The 21,682-nt window shown below is 36.6% G+C and overlaps 1 protein-coding gene across 5 annotated transcripts in view; it reads right to left on the bottom strand.

Moving 5' to 3' along the window:
* CRADD (CARD and death domain containing adaptor protein) overlaps positions 1 to 21,682 on the bottom strand; it is a 263,193-nt gene that overhangs the window by 177,670 nt on the left and 63,841 nt on the right. The window lies entirely within an intron of this gene.

Genomic DNA, 21,682 nt, shown 5'->3' with positions numbered 1-21,682 from the left:
ATCAACAACTAAAAATTTTTTTAAATAATAATAATCTACATTATGTTGTTTGCATAACAGAAATTTCAAATAGTATCCTGAAATAAAAATACCACCATTTTATTTTTTCAAAAGCAAAATGTGGAAGGTCAAGAGACTTTTGATTTCTGATTCTACAGGTAAGCAAGGAGCTTGCCTACTGGCTGCCGCTGTTGAAACCAGTAAAAGACTGAGCAAAGTGAAAAATCAACAATTTTTCTTAGATCTTTAAGAGAAATAAGATCACAGAGCAACCACTGCCCCCCAAACTGGAGAAAGACAGGTAGTCACAGAGAAACAACACACTACAACAGAAACCTTAGAAAATTCCCCTTGAGACTCCAGCATCTTGGAGGCAAGGATGCACCATTCTGAAATATGCCATACAATTAAGTTCTTCTTAAAAAGGCCTGTACTCAGCAGAAACTAGTTAACCAGAGCCTGACCTGCAGGAGGTTTTTCAGAGCATAAATGACCTGTGGGAAGGGAAACACCCAATTCCAGCCTAACTCAGCCACCTTCTCCCACCTAATCAAAGGAGTATGTGTAGCACATGGTGACAACTGGTATACAGAAACTGCAAAAACTAAGGAGTACTTGTGAAATCCCCAGAACAAAGACACAGGCTCACTAAAAGACTAAGACATAATCACAGGACTACAGAATGCTCCCCTCCTCCCATACACCTTACACTACATTAATACTAGAGTCATATTCACGGAAATTCCCTTACCCAATATTCATGTCCAATTATGAAGAAAAAATTAAAATCAGAGAATTTAAAACAACTATAATTAAACCCACATTGTCCCATCATCCAAGATATGGACTATGTATAAATATATATATAATATATAACATAATAAGATTGTAATATAATTATGATATTAATATAACTATATATAAGCTCTAGAATATGATCTCCAAACTATTTTAATGAACCTGTATCAATTTCATTGAAATAGTCACAGAATTAAAACATTGGGACTTAACAGATTAATAGGCTAAGGACTTAACAGGCTAAGGACTCTAATGTATAGTCAACATATAAGCACAGATGGGTTCTATAACCAAAGAAATTGAAATTCTAAGGTGGAGGAGGACTGAAAAAAGGAAGTGCTAAAGTTTAAAAACACTGTAACATAAATGAAGAATGCCTTTTTTGCATTATTAGTAGACTGGATACAGCAGAGGAAAGAATTTATAAGCTTAAGAATATACCAGTAGAAACTGTTATGGTCTTTTTAAAATTTATTTGTTTTAATTAGTTACACATGACAGTACAATGATCTTGGCATAGCATACATTTGAATCAGATGGGATATAATTCTGTTATGGTTTTGATGTGAGGTGTCCCCCAAAAGCTCATGTGTGAGACAATGCAGGAAAGTTCAGAGAAGAAATGATTGGGTTGTGAGAGCCTTAACCCAATCAGTGGATCAATCTCCTGATTGGATTAACTGAATGGTGGCTGGAGGAGGTGGGGCATTGGGGGTGTAGTTTTGGGGTATATATTTGTATCTGAGTGGAGTCTCTCTCTGCTTCCTGATCATCATGTAAGCCACTTCCTTCTACCATACTCTTACACCATGATGTTCAGCCTCATCTTGAGCCCTGAGGAATGGGGCTTGCTGTGTGTGGATTAAGACCTCTGAAACCATGAACTCCTAAATAAATTTTTTCTCCTAAAATTGTTCTGGTCAAATCTTTTAGTCACAGCAGCAAAAAAGCTGATTAAAATAGAAACCAACAAAACTGAAAAACACAGGAAAAAAAAGACTTAAAAATGAATATCCAAGAACTGTGGGACAATTTTTAAAAATGTGACACACATATAAGGGAAATACTAAATGAAAAAAAAAAGAGAAAGGAAAAGAAGAAATATCTGAAACAATACTGATTGATAATTTCCCAAAACTAATGTCTTAGAATTCTCTAAGATTCAGGAAGCTTAGAGAATACCAACAGCCTAAATGCCAAGACACACACACAAGGAAAAAAGCTCACTACACCTAGGCATGCTATTCTCAAATCACAGATAGAGAGACCAGAAGGAATGAAACCAAATCAGCTATTGAGAAGCAAAGACAAAAACAGCACCTGATTTCTCAGACATCATGTAAATAAGAGGAGAGTCGAGAGAGATAAGTTCTTAGGAAGAAAACAAAAACACCAACCTGGAATTCTGTACCTTATGAAATCATCCATCAAAGTTGAGGAAGAAATAAAAAATTTTCTCAAGAAAAAATTGCTGCCAGCCTTGCAAGAAATACTAAAGGAAGTTTTAGAGGAAAAGAAAATAATATGGGTCAGAAATTAAGATCTACATAAAAAAGAAAAAATAAGTGGATGTGGCCAGCTGGCTGGGCTGGTGAGATGAGCTGGGTTCAAAGGAGCTGGCTAAGAAAATGGCAAAAAAAAAAAAAAAAAAAAACCACGCAGCATATGACCATGAGTTTCTAAGCATGAGGGCAGTACGGCTCAGTGACCCCAAGGGTCAGCTCTATGCTGGGCAGCGCTGGAAAGAGCAAGAGAGTGAGCACACCTGAAACCCCCCTATTTATTGGGGAGAAGACATTCGATAAACTATTCCACCCAAATAAGGCAAGGGCTAGGGTTTCAAAGGGTGCAGTCTTGCTTGGTGATGTCTTGTAGTCAGCAGACTGACTGTCATCTTGGCAAGTCACACCCATCTCAGGTGCTGGGTGGGATCACAGGTACAGTGAGAGGAAGGGCACTTTTGCGTCCCACAGCCCAATCAGCGTGCAATGCCAGACCAGAACCTCATACGCTCAAATGTGCATAGCTCATACACACAGCCCATAGATGGCTCATGACAAGCGAAGGTAGAATAAAAATTATTTTATGTATTCTTAATTGACCTAACAGATGAAGATTTGTTCATAATAATTGCAAAAAATTGCAGGGTTGGGGCTCAGTGGCAGAGTGCTCATCCAGCACAAGGGAGGCACTGGGTTCAATCCTTAGCACCAAATAAAAGATAAATAATAAAGGCATTCTGTTTATCTACAACTACAAAAAAATTTTAAATGTATTTGATTTCGTATGGTTATTTATAAATTAGTATATATGCTTATGTATAAGTGAAATAAATGACAGCAATAATACAAGGGACAGGAGAAAGGATTTAGGAAGGTTTTGTTATTATAAGGTACTTGCACCACCTACAAAGCATTCAGTATACAGTTGTTGTAAATATATCCTGCAAACTCTAGAGAAATCACTAAAAGAAATTAAAAGGAAAAAAGTATACTTGATAATGCTAAGAAAACAAAGAAAGAGAAAACCATAAAATGATTAAACATTAAACCACAAAAGGCAGAAAAAGTGTGGAAAGATAAAGACAGAAACAACAACCAAAAAAAAAACCCCAAAGACAATAAATAAAGCATAGTAACAAATATGGCAGATATTAATCCAACGATATAAAAAATCACCTGCAATATCAATGGTCTAACTATACCAATTATAAGATAGAGACTGCCAAGTGGGCCAAAAACACAAAGCCAAGAAACTCACTTTTGATATAAAAACATATGTAGATGAAAATGGATGAAGAAAGATATGCCATGCTAACATTAATCAAAAGAAAGTAGGAATAGCTACAGTAATTTCAGACAGAGCATACTACAAAGCAAGCACAGTTATCAGGGATAAAGAAGGTCATTACATAATGATAAAAAGGTCAATACTCCAAGATGATATAACAATCCTTAATGTACATGTGCCTAAAACGTATCAAACAGGGCTGGGGTTGTAGCTCAGTGGTAGAGTGCTTGCCTAGCATGTGTGACACAATGGGTTTGATTTGATTCTCAGCACCACATATAAATAAATAAAATAAAGGTCCATTGACAACTAAGTGTATGTGTATGTGTGTGTGTGTGTGTGTATGTGTGTGTGTGTGTGTGTGTATATTTCAAAAAAATATCAGACAAAAACTAATAGAACCACAGACAGAAAAGCGGTAAGGGTATAAATGAACTAAACATACCACCAATCAGTTAGATATAATTGGCATGTACATACTAGTTCATCAAACAACAGCAGATTATGCATTCTTTTCAAATTCACATGAGATATTCTCCAAGCTCAACCATATTTGAGGCCATAAACACATACAAAGTCTGCAGTCAGACCACAGTAGAATTAACCTAGAAACTGGTAACAGAAAGATACAATAGCTGAAAAATCCCCAAATACTTGGAGATTAAGGAACACCCTTCTAAATAACACATAGGCCAAGGAAGAACTTACAAGAGAAAAATTTTAAATATTTTTGAACTAAATAAAAATGGAAAACAACAAAATTTGTGGGATGAAGTAAAAGTAGTGCTTATGGGGAAATGTAAAGCATTGTATTCCCATATTAGAAAAGAAGAAAGATCTAAGATAAATAACATAAAGGTTCAACTACGGAAATTAGAAAAAGAAAAGCAAATTAAATCAAAGAAAGCAAAGGAAAATAAATAATAAAAATTAGAGCAGAAATCAATAAAACTGAAAACAGGAAATTAACAGAGCAAATCAACAAAATCAAAAGGTTGTTCTTTGAAAAGATCCATAAACTTAATAATCCTCTAGCCAGGCAAACTAAGAATAAAGGAGAGAGATCACAAATTACTAAGAGCAGAAATGAAGAAGGGGGTATCACTAAAGATCTGATAGACATCAAAAGGATAATAAGGAAATATTATAAACAATTCTATGCCAACAAATTTGAGAAACTATACGAAATGAGTCAATTCACTGAAAAGTACAATCTGTCAAAACTCACACACACAAAAAAAGACAATCTGGATAGGCCTGTATGTATTAAAGAAATTGAGTCAATATTTAATAACTTTTCATATATTAATATAAAATAACATACTAATAATAAAAACATCAAGCTGAGATTGGTTATATGGTGAATTCTACCAAAAACTTAAGGAAGAAATTATACCAATTTTATATATCTCTATCAAAAAACAGAAGCACTGGGAATACTTCCTAACTCATTCTATAAGGTCAGTGTCACCCTAAAACCAAAACCAGAAAAAGATCATTACAAGAAAAGGAAACTACAGACCAATTTCTCTTGTGAACATAGATATAAAAATTCTCAATAAAATATTAACAAATCAAATTCAACAATGTATAAAAAAAATAGCCCAAAACTGAGTGAAATTTATCCAAAGTATGCAGGGCTAATACAATATATGAAATCAATTAATGTAATTTGTCACATTAACAGGCTAAATAAAAATCGCACAATCATATCACTAGGTGCAAAAAGAGCATTCGATAAAATCCAATACCCACTCATCATAAAACTCTCAGCAACTAGGAAGAGGAGGGAGCTAGCTTCCTCAACCTAATGAAGATCATCTACCGAACTCCTACAGCTAATATAATACCTAATAGTAATAAACCTGCCCATAAGATAGAAATGAGGTAAGGAAGTCCCCTCTAACTACTGCTTTTCTACATTGTTCTGGAGCCCCAGCTGATGCAAAAGACAAGAAAAAGAAAAAGGTGTACACAGACTGGGAAAAAGAAATAAAACTGTCTTTGTTTGCAGATGACATGAATATCTACTAAGAAAATCCAAAAGAATCAACAAAAACTCCCAGAACCAACAGGCAATTATAACACAATTCAGGATAAAATGTTAATATACAAAAGGCAATTACTTTCCTGTATACCAGAATAAACAAGTGAATTTGAAATTTTAAAAAATCACCATTTACATTAGCACTTCTCCAAAATGTAATAGTTAAGTATAATATAAATCTAACAAAATATGTATATGATAAATGTGAGGAAAATGACAAAAAAAAAATGTGATGAAAGAAACCAAAGTAGTACTGAAGAAATGGAGAGAGAGTTCATGTTTATGGACTCAATGCTGTCAAGGAGGCAGCTATTCCCAACTTGATCTATAGATTCAGTGCAGTTCCAATCAAAATCTCAGTTAATTTGTAGATGTTGATAAAATGATTCTTAAGTTTATGTAGAAAGGAAAAAACCCAGAACAGATAACTCAATGTTAAAGAGGGACAAAATTAGAGAACTGACATTATTCAACTTTAAGACTTACTACACAGCTATAGTCATCAAGATAATATGGTGTTAGCAAACAAACAGATGAACAGGTCAATGGATTAGAGTAGAGAGCCCAGAAATAGACCCAAGTAAATACAGTTAACTGACCTTTCACAGTGAAAGCAAGTGAAGCAAAGGCAATACAATGGAGCCAATAGTCCTTTCAACAAATGGTGCTGGAACAACTGGACATATATGAAAAAATAAAACCTAAATATAGATCATATGCTCTTTACAAAAATTAATATGGGAATGTATTAAAATATGTAACAATAAACCCCATCAGTATGTACACTGTAATGCACCAATAAAAAAGTGGGAAAAATTAACATGAAATAGACCATAAACTGAAATGTAAAAACTATAAAACTCCCAAAAGAAAACACAGCAAAGGGCTGGAGGATGGCTCAAAGGTAGAGCATTTGCCTAACATACGCAAGGACCTGGCGGGATCCCCAGCACCACCAAAATAAATTAATTTAATTAAATTAGAGAAAATCTAGGTGATCATAATTATGGCAATAACTTTTTATATATAACACCAAAAGTATGATCCATGAAAGAAAAAATTGATAAGTTGGATTTCATTTAAAAGGCTGCTGATCTTGGTTAGGGCTGGGATGTAGTTCAGTGGCAAAGTATCTGCCTCATATTGCATTTGCAAAGCCCTGGGTTTGACCCCCCAGTTCCAAAAAAAATGGCTGCTCTGAGGTCTGGAGATGTTCCATTTTAGAACTCTACCCACAAGTAGCTCAGCGGTACAACACCTTCCTAGCATGTGCAAGGTCCTGGGTTCAATCCCCAATAATAGGGGGGAAAATGTCTGCTCTGCAAAAGACACTGTCAAGAGAATGAGACAAGTGACAGATCTGAAAAATACATTTGCAAAAGACACATTTCATAAAGGACTAGTATCCTAAATATACAAAGGACTCTTAAAATCCAACAATATGCAAAGGAACAACTTGATTAAAAATTAAGCCCAAATACCTGTACAGATCTGGTGGGAATGCAAACCAACACAATCACCATGGAAGACAGTTTTATAATTCCTTATGGAATTAAACATACTCTTACCATACAATTCAGCAACCATAAATAAACTAAAAATATCACAAAAAAATTGCACATGAATGTTTATAGCAGCTTTATTCATAATTGTCAAAACTTAGAAGCAAATGAAGTATCCTTTAGTAAGTGAATAGATAATAAAACTGTGGTATATCCAGACAATGGAGTATTATTCATCACTAAAAAAGAAATGAGCTAATAACTCATGAAAAGTCACGAGGAAAATTTAAATGCCTATTACCAAGTGAAAGAAACCAGTCTAAAAAGGGTACATACTGTATGATTCCAACTACATGACATTCAGGAAAGGCAAAACCATGGAGATGGTAAAAAGATTAATGGCTGCCAGGTTGAGGAAGGAGGGATGAACAGTTAGAGCACCGAGGATTTTTAGGGCAGTAAAAATACTCTGATTAGAAAGGCATTAATTTTAGTCATCTCCTCACTCTCTGAATAACCCCATGCTAAGCAGGTAGTTTGCCTCTGCTTGAATTACGTATAGTGATGAGAAATTCACTATCTCTAAAAGAAGCCCATATCATCTTTGGAGAACTATTTTAGTCAGGTCTATCTTATCTTAACCTAACCTTTCCACTCATTGTCTTCATTCTATCTTCCAAGAAACACAGACTAGAACTAATCTTTTGTGAATGAGAGCCATCTTCAAACAGTTGAAGGCAACTGTCACATGACCTTATGTATACAGTGGTGTTCAACAGTTCCTTCAACCTTTCCTCCTGAGAAAGGCAGCAGGTTCAGATGAACGCAATTCACATGTGTAATTTAAAATTTTATAGTGGCTACATCTTAAAAGGAATCAAAAATATTATTTCAACAGATACTCAGAAATGAACTCATGAGATATTTACATTTTTCACTAAGTCTTTGAAATCTAATGTGTACGTTGTGTTTAGCACACATCAATTTGGAGCCACTACACTATTCATGCTCAACAGTCACATGTAACTGGAGGCTATAGATTGAAAAGCAAATGTCCACTGCAATAAAAGATTCTGTTTTCTGCAGATAATCAGGCAGTGTTCAGTTAATCAGATAAATGGGTGGAACATATTGCTAAGTTTCTTAACCTATAGTATTAAACAGACCTCGTCTTCTAAAGGAATGGGAAGAAAAATTAAATCTCATGGACCCCTATGAATATGCTCTTGAACTTCCAGGGGTCAGTGTACCCCAAATGAGAAGTCACTTTCAAAAGTGGCTTTTTTAAAAAGTTTGTATTCAAAATAAAAAAACACATAAAAATATTCTACTTTGCATTGAATCTGAGGAGCTCTAAAATCCCAGACTGAAAACATTGGGGCAAAAAGAACACTGGTGTGGCATCAAAGGGTCTCTATTCCCATCTCAATTCTGCCACTATACTCAATGGTGACCTGAAAAAAGTCAATTCATTTCTCCAGACCTCTTTTCTCTAATGCTTCTTTTCTCTACTTAAACAAACATCCTCTTAATAATCCATTTTAGAACTCTACCCACAAGTAGCATAAAGCTCCCAGTCTAGTTTTTAAACCCATATTCCTCACTCTTGAAAACCAGATTTGCATTTACACATATTCATAATTCCAACACTTTCCCACTTTTCAAAATTTCATAAAAATTTAAATTAATAATAAATTATCTCCAAGTTCTTTCTGTCCTGGAACAGACTACTACTTCTGGATCGATAACCCTGAGCCCATTTTGAACAATTAAACTTTTTTTTTAACAATTCATTCAACTTTCTCAAGCCCTATTTCCATGTTGCCTGTAATTTTTCTGGCCAGTTCAATACAACAATTCCTGCCTTTCAACTATTGATTTTTACAAGTACTTGCTGAAGGTCTGTTATACTGGGCAAGAGAGGTTCTGAAGTCTTCCTGGGAATACAGATGAGTTGAGAACAAGACAGGCAAGAGCAACCCTTGCCTGCAAAGAGAAGTCACTCCAGTGATTTGGACAATTTCAGGTATTAAAAAGTGATGTAATACAGCTAACATTTGAGAGCATATCATGTGCCAGATAACTCTTCTAAAGATGAACTAATATTAACAACTCTATGAAGTATGTACTGTTATTATCAATCCCACCTTTACACATGAGGAAAGCCGAGAAATGAGAGAGCATCAGTGCTAAGAAGAGAACAGAGAGACAGGGCTGGGGTAGGAAGGAGAGCTCCTGATGTACTATTACAGTCTGGGAGGTTAGGAAAGGTCTCTCTGAGGTCATGTGGGATGAGGGTAGAATGAAGAGCCATTCACACGGAGATCCAGGAGCAGAGTGTTCCAGAGAGGGAACAGCAAGTACAAGGGCCCTAGGATGGGATGAACCTGGCAGGATCAAGCTAGAGGGCTCCAAGAACAGAAAGAAATAAAATGTAGCTAAAACATAAAGAGGGAAGGGAGAATAGCAAGAAGAGAGGCTGGAGAGGCTGAGTAGGAGCTAATTTACGATCAAGAGCCCATATTTTATTACAAGTAGAATGAAAACACGGGGGTATTTTAAGCTGAGGAATAAGATGATCTGATTTAAGTTTTTAAAAGATCCCTCTTATTGCTCAGTGAGAAATGAACTGTGGGGGACAAGAATGGAATCAAGGAAGCCAGTGAGGGCAGAGAAGATGCCAGTGGAGTAGTTCGAGCTTCCCTCTGTATGCTATACCTTCAGCTCAGAGCAACAGGCTTGTTCGTGGCTCTTCTTTTTTTGCCTCTTTTCTGTTATTTGCTGTGCTAATAGAATCATTTGTTTGAGGTTACAGTGAGATTCCAGGAAGACTCCAGAACCTCCCTTTAGATCCCTTTGAATTCTGATTCCAATCTCTGCTCAACTCAGAGGAATCAGTATAACACCACATAAATCGCAAGTAAAACAGAAAACTAGGGTCAAATAATCCATGATCATTTTTCAGCTGCTGCTCAATGACACTCAAAAAGTTCAAAGCAGTTTTCTCAATCAACAATTTACAATTCAAAAGCATATGGTTCAAATAATACCCCAAGGCCAAGGGCTTTACTAATAGTCCCTGCTTCTCATGGAAAAGATAACACTAATGAATATCTAAGCATCCTGGGGCAGATTATCTGTGAACATCCTACTAATATTGTGGAATGACTAAACAGTCCATAGGAACAAAACTCTTTGACATCCTAGTCCCAGGTGAGTACTGAAACTCATAGCATTTGCTGTATTAGTGACATTAGCTGCACCACATGGAACTGAAGAGCCAGTCAGCAGAGCCCAGCCAACACACAAAATTGTGAGAAATTAAAAAAAAAAAAAAAACCTTGTTTTAAGTCACTGAGTTTTGGGACATTCATGTACAATTTCAACAGGTTAAGACAAAAGGTAGGATAATCCAGTTGAAACTATGAACAGGATAAAAATCAAAGAAAAGGTATGCTGCAGAATATGTCTCAGGGCTGACAAGTTCTCTAATAAATGCTACTAGGCATGATCTTGCTATTCTACTTAAAATGAATCACTCCCTGTGCAAGCCCCACTACAGGGCCTACCACACAGAGCTGTGCATAGCTACCTTACAGCAGCTGGCAGTATCACTTGTTCTCCACTCCACTAAGTCCTAGTCCTGTGCTATAGTCTGAATGTTCTCATCTCCCCCATCTTAATGTGTTGAAATCTAAATACCAATGTGATGGTATTAAGTGGAGGTGACTTTGGAAGGTGGTTAGGTCATCAGGGCTATACCCTCATGAATGAATTAGTATCAGAGAAGCCTCAGAGTGCTGCCTTGACCCTTATGTTATATGAAGACACAGAAGAAGCCATCTATGGACCAGGACATGGGACCTCAACAGACATCAAATCTGCTCAAGTCTCTTGGACTTCCTAGCCTCTAGAATTGTGATAATTTTTGGTGTTTGTAAGCTACCAAGTTCCCAGTATTTTGTTATAGCAGTCCAAACAGATACTGTTTTAAAGTTCCACATTATCTACTCATCCATACATTGGGCCATATTATATTGGGCACCCGCTATCAGCACTATTTTATGTGTACACAATAATGAACAAGGCAACAATGACCTCCATGGAGATATCCAGTGATGAAAGATAAGACATACTCAGAGAAGTCAGAGAAGGCTGGAGAAGGGCACAGGTGACTAGAGATCTGAAGGAAATGTGAAAATGAACCATGGAAATATCTGGGGAAAGAGTTTCCCAGGCAGAGAAATAAGCGAGTATAAAGATTCTGAAATGCCTGCACATTTAAGGAGGAAGGCCAGTGTGTGAGAAAGAGAAAGTTTGTGCTGTGGTTTGGGCATGGTTTGTCTCCCAAGGGTTTAATGTCCTTGAAGCTTGGTCCCCAGAGAGTCAGGGCCTAAGAGTCAGAGCTTAATGGAAGGCAATCAAGTCATGGGGGCACCATCCTCAGATAGATTAATCCAAGTCGTGTAGGACTGAATTAGTTCCTACAACAGCGGGTTGTTACAAGGGAAATTGGCACCTCCCCTTAATTACTCTTGCCACTATCTCTTGCACCCTTGCCATGAGACCCTCACTGGAGCTGATCAGATGCCAATCCCATGCTCCCAAATCTTCATAACTATGAGGTAAATAAACTTTTTTGCTTTAGAAAGTACCCAACCTCAGGTATTTTATTATAATACAAAACAGACTAAGATAGGTAGTAGAGATTAGAGGGGAGACAGAGATCCAGATTTCAGAAGCCAACACTTTGAATTTCATGTTTTTCAGTGTGATATCTCCTTATAGCCTTTTCCAACCCCAACCCAACTTCTACTGATCATTTCTCCTACTTGTGCTTTTATTCACTGGTTAGTCTATATTCCATAGTTTTCTATTAATCTCTCATACAACAGTTATATTTTCCTCAACTCTGCCTCAAGGGCAAAAATTTGTAATATTCTCCTCTGTGTACCCAGGACATAGATAATAGATATTTAATAAATCTTTTTGGAAGGTGACAATAATGATGTAATCCCTTAAAAGTCCTTTCCAGCTGTAAGATCTATGATTCCTTTGAACTCTCTACAAATTAATTTACACAGTGACTCAGAGACTGATAACTTTCTAGATATTTTGAGATTACAGTCATGCCTAAAAGTGTTTAGGGTTTCCATCATCAAATGACTAGGATAAATTACATCAGCCTTTTTGTTTAAGTGAAGGCTATACCACTTGGAAAGGGGTCCACTTATATTAAATACCTTTTAGTATTTATATTTTAAACTACATGAACCTCAGTAGGAATATCAATTCCTATTAAATAAATGCTATTCTGATTTGATTTCATCATCAGCAATTAATGGTGACATCAAATTCTTTATTTTTCCCAGTGAAAGTTGGAGGATAATTCCATCCCTCCCTCCACCACCTTGAGTCTGGGTTGATCTTAGAAGCTTACTTGACCAAAAATATGCAAAAAACCAGTGTTCTGACATATGAGGCTGTATCACAAGAAGCCTTGAACCTTAAAACTTCTGCCCACACCTTTGAAAAACTTCCGTGCTATGAGAAACCTAAGCCACATGGAGAGACCACAAGTTAGTGCTCAGATCAAGAACTTGGCTAGCACCCCTCCAAGAGCCAGCATCAACTGGACATCTCAGCTAGGCACCAGCCATTGGAGTGAAGAAGTCATCTTAGAAGTGGATCCTCCAGGAAGCCTCAGCTGACACCAGGCAGATTTGAGACAAAATGTTCAGCAGAGTCCTTTCTGAAATCCTAACCCTTGAAATAATGAACAAAATTAAGTGGTAGTTTTAATATATCAATTTTGGAAATTGTTTGTAACACTGCACATTATGAAACAAAAAATGAGAATCATCATGCAGCATCACTCCTAGCTGATAACTCAGTAGAGTGCCTCCCGCCCAATCACTTGTAAAAGTAACAATCCAAGGTATGTTCAATGTACAGTGATTACTCTCCCCAGGGATTTGGTTCATTTTAGATGACTCAATGAATTCCCTGAATCAGTCATACTAACATACTTGTAGGTCGCATGAAATTCATCCAAGACAAAGCCATAGTATCCGTTTGGATTAATCAGGTCACAAAATTAAGCTACTGGCATATTAAATGTAATTTTTTATCCAATCACCCCTGCAGGCAAGAAAATAATTTATCACACTACCTTAAAAACAAGGATGGGACTTAAGATATAATGTAATATGCAATTCTGTCACACAGATGACAAGATCCAACCACTAAATAATGTCTGTATGCAATGGTAGAAATTTCTGAAATTATTCTCAGTCGATATTACCAGAATGGAAAACCCTCAATTGCAAAAATCTTCTCCTTTAGAACATGTTTTTGTTTGTACAAAGAAGTTGTACTGTGAAAACAAAAGCTCCAAAAATGGACAGGAGCTACTGGTATATGAATATCACTATTGCCAAGAACAGTCTTTTCAGGCTCTATGAATGAGAGGCTTCTGGGAAAGCAGTACACTCGATTATATTCCCCCTCTTTCTTTTCCCATACTACCTTCTTTGAACCATATTTGGTGCTCAAAAAAAAAGAACCATTAAGGGACCCAAGGAGGGGAATGAAGGCAACACAAAAGAAACAAATTTTGGTAGCAAATGATTTAAGGCATCAATTTTTCATAGAAACTGCTATACTGAAGTATATCTACTTAGTCTATCATTCACATTTTTCACAATATGAATTCACACACATCATTGGTATAATATTTTTAAGAACCAATAAAAGGAAGTGACAACTCAAGAAAACACCCTAAAAGCTAAGGGAATAATAATGTAAAAATGGCAAAATGCTTTTAAGGGAAAATGTCTTCCAATTTCCTAAGTACATATTTGTTTGAAAATTCATTCATTAGCAATAACAATAATAAAACCATAAAATAAAATGTCAACACTTGTATCACTAGAGGCTATCTGGGTATGTGTAGTTTTGAAAACACTACAGAAAATTTAATTACAGAAAAATTATTACCCTCTAATGAGAATATTTAATAAAAGATTAGCCATCTCCTTCACATAGAAACCATTCCATTAGTAGCAGTAAGTCATCAACTCAGAAGGACCAGTATCTAAAAACATGTATTCGTATTCCTACACTGTATTCCATTTCCCCCACTCCAGGCAAAAAAAGTGGCTGGTATTGCCATCAAAATAAATTTAGTGGCATTTTAGTTACGTGGCTCTGACAATCAACAAAATGGAAGCTAAACAGGAATTTAAGAAATGAAACAGAGGGCATAAATCTTGTTCTTTTTAAGTAAGAATCTTAGTAGCTCTGTTACTTTCAGCTCTGGGAACAATTATTTATGTGTTAAACTCAAAAGAAAAGGAAGACATTTAGGTTTAAAATGAAAATAAGTTTGGCTAAATGTCAAATCGCATGATACTAAGTTTCTTGTATCTTCTATATGACCAAGAAAGTCACACCCTACTCATCTAATACAAAAGCACAGCTAATAGAGGAAATGAATGTATTTCAAATTTATCTCTTCAAGTTACAAATATGGTCTAATATGTTCAGGCAGACAGGAGGCACCAGGGGACAGAGAACTTACCTTCTCCATCTCAAAATGGTTCTGCCTCAAGAAAAAACAAAGAAAGAAAGAAACAACAACAATTAAAGAAAAAAACTTTATTGATACAAAAATAAAAGGAAACCTATAATGCATTTAATTATAGTTCCCTTCAGAATCCCAAATATGGAAAAAATTTAATAATTTGAAACATCAAATTATTTCACTTAATCCATTATTATTTTTTGATTTCAAGAATCTTTATGATTATCTGGTCAACAAGGGATTATTAATGCAACTGCTCAACAAGGGATTATTGATGCCTTCTTTGTATCAGGTACCCTCCTGGGCTCCAGGCATGCAGGGCAAACCAGGCAGCTGAGGCAGCCCTACTTTGCAAGAACTTGCAACCTAGGGAAAGTTAACCTGCTGGTCAAGGAACAACCAAGTGCAATCTAGCACAGAGAATAACAGCAGACAGTGCTACATGCTGTGGAAGAAAAACAGGATGATGTGATGGAAAGTGACTTGGGCCTGGATCCATCCAGGAAGCCTCACTGAAGAAGCCTGACAATGAAATGACTATGGGGGATACTTAGCAAAGCAAAATGAGCAGCAGAGTGTAGCAGAGAGAGGAGCAGCTAGATCAGTGACACAAGCAGGCACACCTGCCTACGTGACTGAATGGACACAGGAGCCCATATGGCTGGAGTATAGTGAGTGTGAGTGAAAATGACATTGAGACTAGAGAACAGCAGGAACCTTCAGATCACAACCTCAAGGGCTCCAATGAGGAGCTCCAGTTTTATCCTCAGTGCAATGTGAAGCCATCAGAGAGGGGTTTTAAGAAGAGAAATAACATGATTTGATTTTTTTTTTTGAGGGGGTGGATACTGGGATTGAACCCAGGGAGGCTTAACCACTGAGCCACATCTCCAGCCCTTTTTATATTTTATCTAGAGACAGGATTTGGCTGAGTTGCTCAGGGCCTTGCTGAGTTGCTGAGGCTGGCTTTGATTCACAATCCTCCTGCATCACCCTCCTGATCATTAGGATTACAGGCATGTGCCACTGTGCCTGGCTAATTTTTTTTTTAACTTTAAAAAGATGGTTTGAGTTGCTGTGTGGGAAATGGATAGGAGGGGAGAACATGTGGAGGCTACTGTATTAGTCCAAGCAAGAATGGGGACAGGCAGATGTGGGGAATGATCTAGAAGGCTTGCTAACAGAATGAACATTGGGAGTGAGGACAGGTGCAGCAAAGGAAACAAGGATAAATTCCTAGGTTTGGAGCTAGAACAATTGAGTCAACAGTGGTGCCATTTGAAATGCAGTATACATGAGGAGGTTTAGGGAAGAAAAAAAAGAAATTCAGATTTCTGCTTGGTGTTGCTCCTTTGTTTCAAAAACGAGGATGTGATATACTAACATAAAAATAACTTAACCAAAGATGAATAACTGGCTAATTGGGGACCTTGAATTAGAACCTGACTTTCTATTTCCTAATCCAAAAGTCTTTGAGTTAAGAGTATTAAATGGAGATTTCCATGTTAAATAATCTCCAATTTTGCTATTACTACTTATTCACACAAAGACTACCCAAAATTTCAAGATAAATGGGCATTTAAAAATCAAAAGCAGGCCACACCGGGGCAGGAGATCTGGAGGAGCCACCCCACGCTGGGGTTCCTTATTCACCAAAGCATAGTACCACAGCCCAACATCAGGGTACATATAGACTTGAGGTTGCCACCATCACAAAACTGGGATATTTCCACTTATATTAAGGACAACAATAAGGACCTGGTAGGATATCATCAAGGTCCCTGTGGGTCTGGCTGCACCAAAGGTATCTCTGCTAGAGGTGCTAACAGTTATCCTGTTGCTGAGGTAACAGGGAGTCTTGCATGGGGTTGCTTCTCTCCTGTTTCTCCTACTAACAGCCAACTTCTTATGATTACCCTTCTCACTTGTCATATAATCTAATAACTCCTTATTCTCACATCCTACCTCATAAACATCTCAGCCAACCCCCCAAGCTCCCCTTCTACCATTAGAAACTGTAAATCATTACACAAACCTATTGACTACAAGGTAGAAGATAACCAAAATCATCATTTCTGAAAATAGCGACAAAACTGTAAATGTAAAAATAGAAGTTAACTGATCTATGGCTGCACGTTGGGTACCTTGAGTGCTGTAATATTGATCTCTCCCTTAAAAGTGAGGTATTGGTAACCTATAAGGACACTATAAGACAAGAGGGCAGATGCTGTCATACCTCAAATCTACACTGCAAGAGAGCTTCCTCTTAGACATCATGAAAAAACAAGGAGGAAAGTGCCCCAAACAAACCAAGATATTACAACAATAGAATCCATAGATAGCAAAGGAGGTGAAATGTCAGAGAAGGAGTTCAGAATATACATAACTAAAATGATTTGGGAATTAAAGAATGACCTAAGTGAGCATATACAGCAAAAATCAATCACTCCAACAAAGAGATAAGAGAACAAATACAAGTTGTAAGAGATTACTTCAAGAAAGAGATAGAGATACTGGGGAAAAAAAACAGAAATCCTTGAAATGAAAGAAACAATAAGCCAATTAAAAAACTCAATAGATAGCATCACCAACAGACTAGATCACTTGGAAGTTAAGACCTCAGACAATAAAGACAAAATATATAATCTTGAAAATAAAGTTGACCTCACAGTGAAGATGGTAAGAAACCATGAACAGAATATTCAAGAACTATGGGATACCATCAAAAGACCAAATTTAATATTTATTGGGATAGAGGAAGGTTCAGTGATTCAAACCAAAGGAATAATAGCAGAAAAGAAATAATAGCAGAAAACTTCCCAAGCATGAAGAATGAACTGGAAAATCAAATACAAGAGGCCTATAGGACACCAAATGTACAAAATTACAACAGATCTACATCAAGATACATTATAATGAAAATGCCTAAGAATAAGGATAGAATCTTAAAGGCCGCAAGAGAAAAAAATCAGATTACCTATAAGGAAAGGAAGATGAATTCGAATCTCAGCAGATTTTTCAACCCAGACTCTCAAAGCTAGAAGATCCTGGAACAACATATACCAAGCTCTAAAAGATAATGGATGCCAACCAAGAATCCTATATCCAGCAAAATTAAGCTTCAAATTTGACAATGAAATAAACTCCATGATAAACAAAAGCTAAAAAAATTTACAGCAAGAAAGCCTGCACTACAGAACATTCTTGGCAAAATATTCCATGAGGAGGAAATAAAAAACAACAATGAAAATCTGTAAAGAGAAGAACTACAATAAAGGAAAAGCCAACCAAAGGAGAAACCAAGTCAAGCTAAATATCAAAATAAACAAAAATGAACTGTAATACAATTCATGTCTCTTTCAACTCTTTTTTTTAAGAGAGAGAGAGAAAGAGAGAGAGAATTTTTTAATATTTATTTTTTAGTTTTTGGCGGACACAACATCTTTGCTTGTATATGGTGCTGAGGATCGAACCTGGGCCGCACGCATGCCAGGTGAGCGCGCTACCGCTTGAGCCACATCCCCAGCCCATCTTTCAACTCTTTTTGATAAATTTTTCACATAAAAATTTTAACTACAATACCATCTAATTTTTCAGGTTTTTGTTTATTTCATATTTTTGGTTTTCCATTTATCTTCACAAAGTTATACAAATATGTTCTTTAAAAGTTTTATTAGCATTTTATATTTTAATATATAATTAATTTGGTATGTGTATATATGTTGCCTGTGATATGAGATAAGGTACATACTCTCTTATAATTTAAAATCCATTATTCAAGTTTCAAGGATAAAAAGATCAATCAGAATAAAAATTGTTTAATAAGGTTTTATAAAGGTAAAGGCAAGGTTGAGGGTAACTAACAAATTTTGTGAAGCACCTTTCCTTCTGTAAACTTGGAGAGGTAGGAAGTGAAATAAGAGAGAGCCATTATGAAAAACTTGTAGGAGAAGGTGGCCTAACTGAAGTTATTCCCACCAAAAGCATGTAGAAACCAACTCATAGTCTAGTAGAGTCTTACAAGGAGGAATAAAACACCTGTCTCTACTCTTGTATATTCTAAGATCATCTCTTTGGTGTCCCTTTCTGATGGAACTCAACAAGAAACCACATAACAAGGGGACTTACCATGCAGCCTACAGCTTATGTCTCACCAAAAGGTGAAAGATGGAGAAACGAGCCAATCTGGCAGCCACTGGTTACATGAGGCCACTGAGTATTTGAAATGTGTCTAGTCTGAATTGAGGTGTGCTATGTGTTAAATAGACATTAGATTCCAAAGAATTACTAGGAGAAAGAAAATGAACATAAAATATCTTACTAACAATTGTTTTCTTTGCAACTTATGTTGGTAATCCATTGGGTTAAATAAAAATATTTCAAAATTAATTTCCCTATTTGTTTTTTTTTTTAAAAAAAAGAAGTAATGGAGAACAAGATAACATTGTTATCTTGTCAAGATAATATTCTGTTTCTTGACAGTAGTATTATAAATCCATATATATGTTGTCATTTTTTATATTTGTGTTATCAAAATTCATACAACTATAAAACTAAATGGGGTAAATTATACCATATATAAATTATATCTCAACAAACATGACTTTAAAAAAATCAAAAGTACAGGTGAATTTAAACATATAATATAATTTCGCAGAATTTTACACACACATACACACAGAATACATGTAAAAATGATCCCAATAAAGTCTGCTCTTGAGGGGCTAGTATTGTATGAATATTAATTTCCTGGTTTTGACAACATAATGTTATCCCCAAGGGAAACTGAATGAAGGATACCTGGGAACTCTCTGTACTATTTTTGCAACTTCTTACCTTACATTATTTCAAAGTAAAAAGTTATTTGAAAACAAAAAACTTGCCCCAGGACTTGGACCCAGTAGAAAACAATCAAAATTTGAGCCTAGCGCAACTGATTTCTAGTTCTTTGATTATACCACAATTTTTATTCAAAATGTCTTTAAATTAAAAGAAACATTTTTTAGAAAGCAAACCTAATTGGCACTTGTTTCTTTAGTGGGCAAAGAGACCTGCCTTTTTCTCCTTTCTGAAGGTAACCAGAGTCTAATGGGGTCTGCTTTCTCCCACACATGAAAATACAGTAGGCGTGCAATCACCATCTGGGAGCCAAAATCTGCGCTTGCTGGCTCTGAAAGTCTATATAAAGTGTGAAATGCTGTTCAAAAAACAATAATATGTCTATGTTTTTGTTTCCTAAGTGGATGGAACAAAACTACATAAATGATTTAAGCCATCTGTGTAATGAATCAGAATGGAATTTTTAAAAGGTGATTTTTGAGCAGGGCACAGTGGCACACACCGGAATCCCAGCTCCTCAGGAAGCTGAGGCAAAAGGATCACAAGTTTGAAAATAGCCTGGCCAACTATCTCAAAATTGTAAAAAATTAAAATGGCTGGGGATATACCTCAATAGCAGAGTACCCCTTGGTTCAATCCCTAGTAAAATTGATTTTTGTCCAGGGCCACTGCTCTCAATAGTCCTGCAAAGCACTATCAACACTGATAAAGGCAGGCAGCTCCACCCCCATTCATAGGAGCACCAGTATCCATAAGGCATTCTTGCCTGAAAAGAGTTGTTGGGGAAGGTAGGGAAGGAGTAGTGGAAAGATTAGAGGTGGTAGGTGGTAGGACTGTGTGAATAGTGCTCTAAGAAGCCTGGGGCCAAGAAGACAATAACAAGAGTTCAAGTACAGGTTGAATTGTTTACTCTTACAGGGGTAACAGCAGGGTGAGCATTATACTATGCAGAGCCAGACCGCAGATATGGGTCTCCCAGTTCCTCCCAAACCCTGTCATTATCAGGTCCAGCAGCAGCACCAACCTGAAGCCAACTCAAGTTTCTCAGCTAAGGTGAGAAACAGAAGGGAAGTCTCTGTCACCTAAGATCTGGGGAAAGCTGGTGGATGCAGGGCAGTTAATAAAGCCAGCTCTCTGGAAGTGATGGTTTCCTCCCTAGGCCAATTCCTTACACTGAAGCCTCTTTACCCTACTTCAGCAAGCCCAAATCCAATGCCTAGATAACAAAATAATTCATCAACTCATTCTTACCTGTAACTGCCTCCTTTTGTCCAAACTCAACAGTTCTTCATCTGAGTCTTTTTGCTGGCCTTCCTTCACAGAACTCACTCAATCAAGAACCTGCTCTGTAAAAGGTTCTGTGATAGCTATGGAAGATGTTAGTAAGATGTGGTCCCTGAATTAACTGGATGAGTTGGCACTTGATGGTGAGAGAGGGTTAGGAAGAGTTCTTAAGTTTACATGTGACTATAACAAAAGATGGAGAAAAGGCTATGAGGCTCCAAAGAAGGAAAAAAAATATTCCCATTGGGTAGAATATAGAAAGGTTTCTGGGAGAAGGTGGTAGAGATTGGAAAATGAGTGGAAAAGGGAATTATAGCCAAACGAAGAGATCAAGTTAATGCACACTTAAGAGATGTTACAGAGTAGTCATGTCCAGAGGAAAAAAATTGATGACTCCTCTCTCTTACTCTAAAGATAGATCCAGATCTAGGTATCTTCCTTCTTTTCCAAGAATAGAAAGTGCTACACTTCATTAACTGGATCATCATCCCAGGAAGTTGGAATCTTCAAAAATTGTAGTCTCCTAGGGACTCTATGCTCTCCAAAAGGTCGAAGAACCAGGATTTGAACAAAACTCTGTTCCTAGGGAGCAGCATGACCAATTTTTTTTCCACTTATTCTCCCATTCTGTCTTCTCTCTGAATCTCCCTTCTACTCTGTTAGCACTTATCCCATAAGGGACAAGGGGGTAAAGGCTCCAGCAACCATTTAGGACCATGAGACGACCTTGAGAATGAAAGTCATGTGTTAAAGATGGCAAAGCATAAAAACAGAAGGAGCCTTGGCTTCTGATAACTGTGGAGCAGCCACATCAGCTAGTCTGAAAACTAACTACAA

The sequence above is a fragment of the Spermophilus citellus genome (assembly GCF_964194105.1).
Source record: "Spermophilus citellus genome assembly, chromosome: 10".
NCBI lineage: Eukaryota > Metazoa > Chordata > Mammalia > Rodentia > Sciuridae > Spermophilus > Spermophilus citellus.
This window is presented reverse-complemented; position numbering and strand designations above follow the sequence as displayed.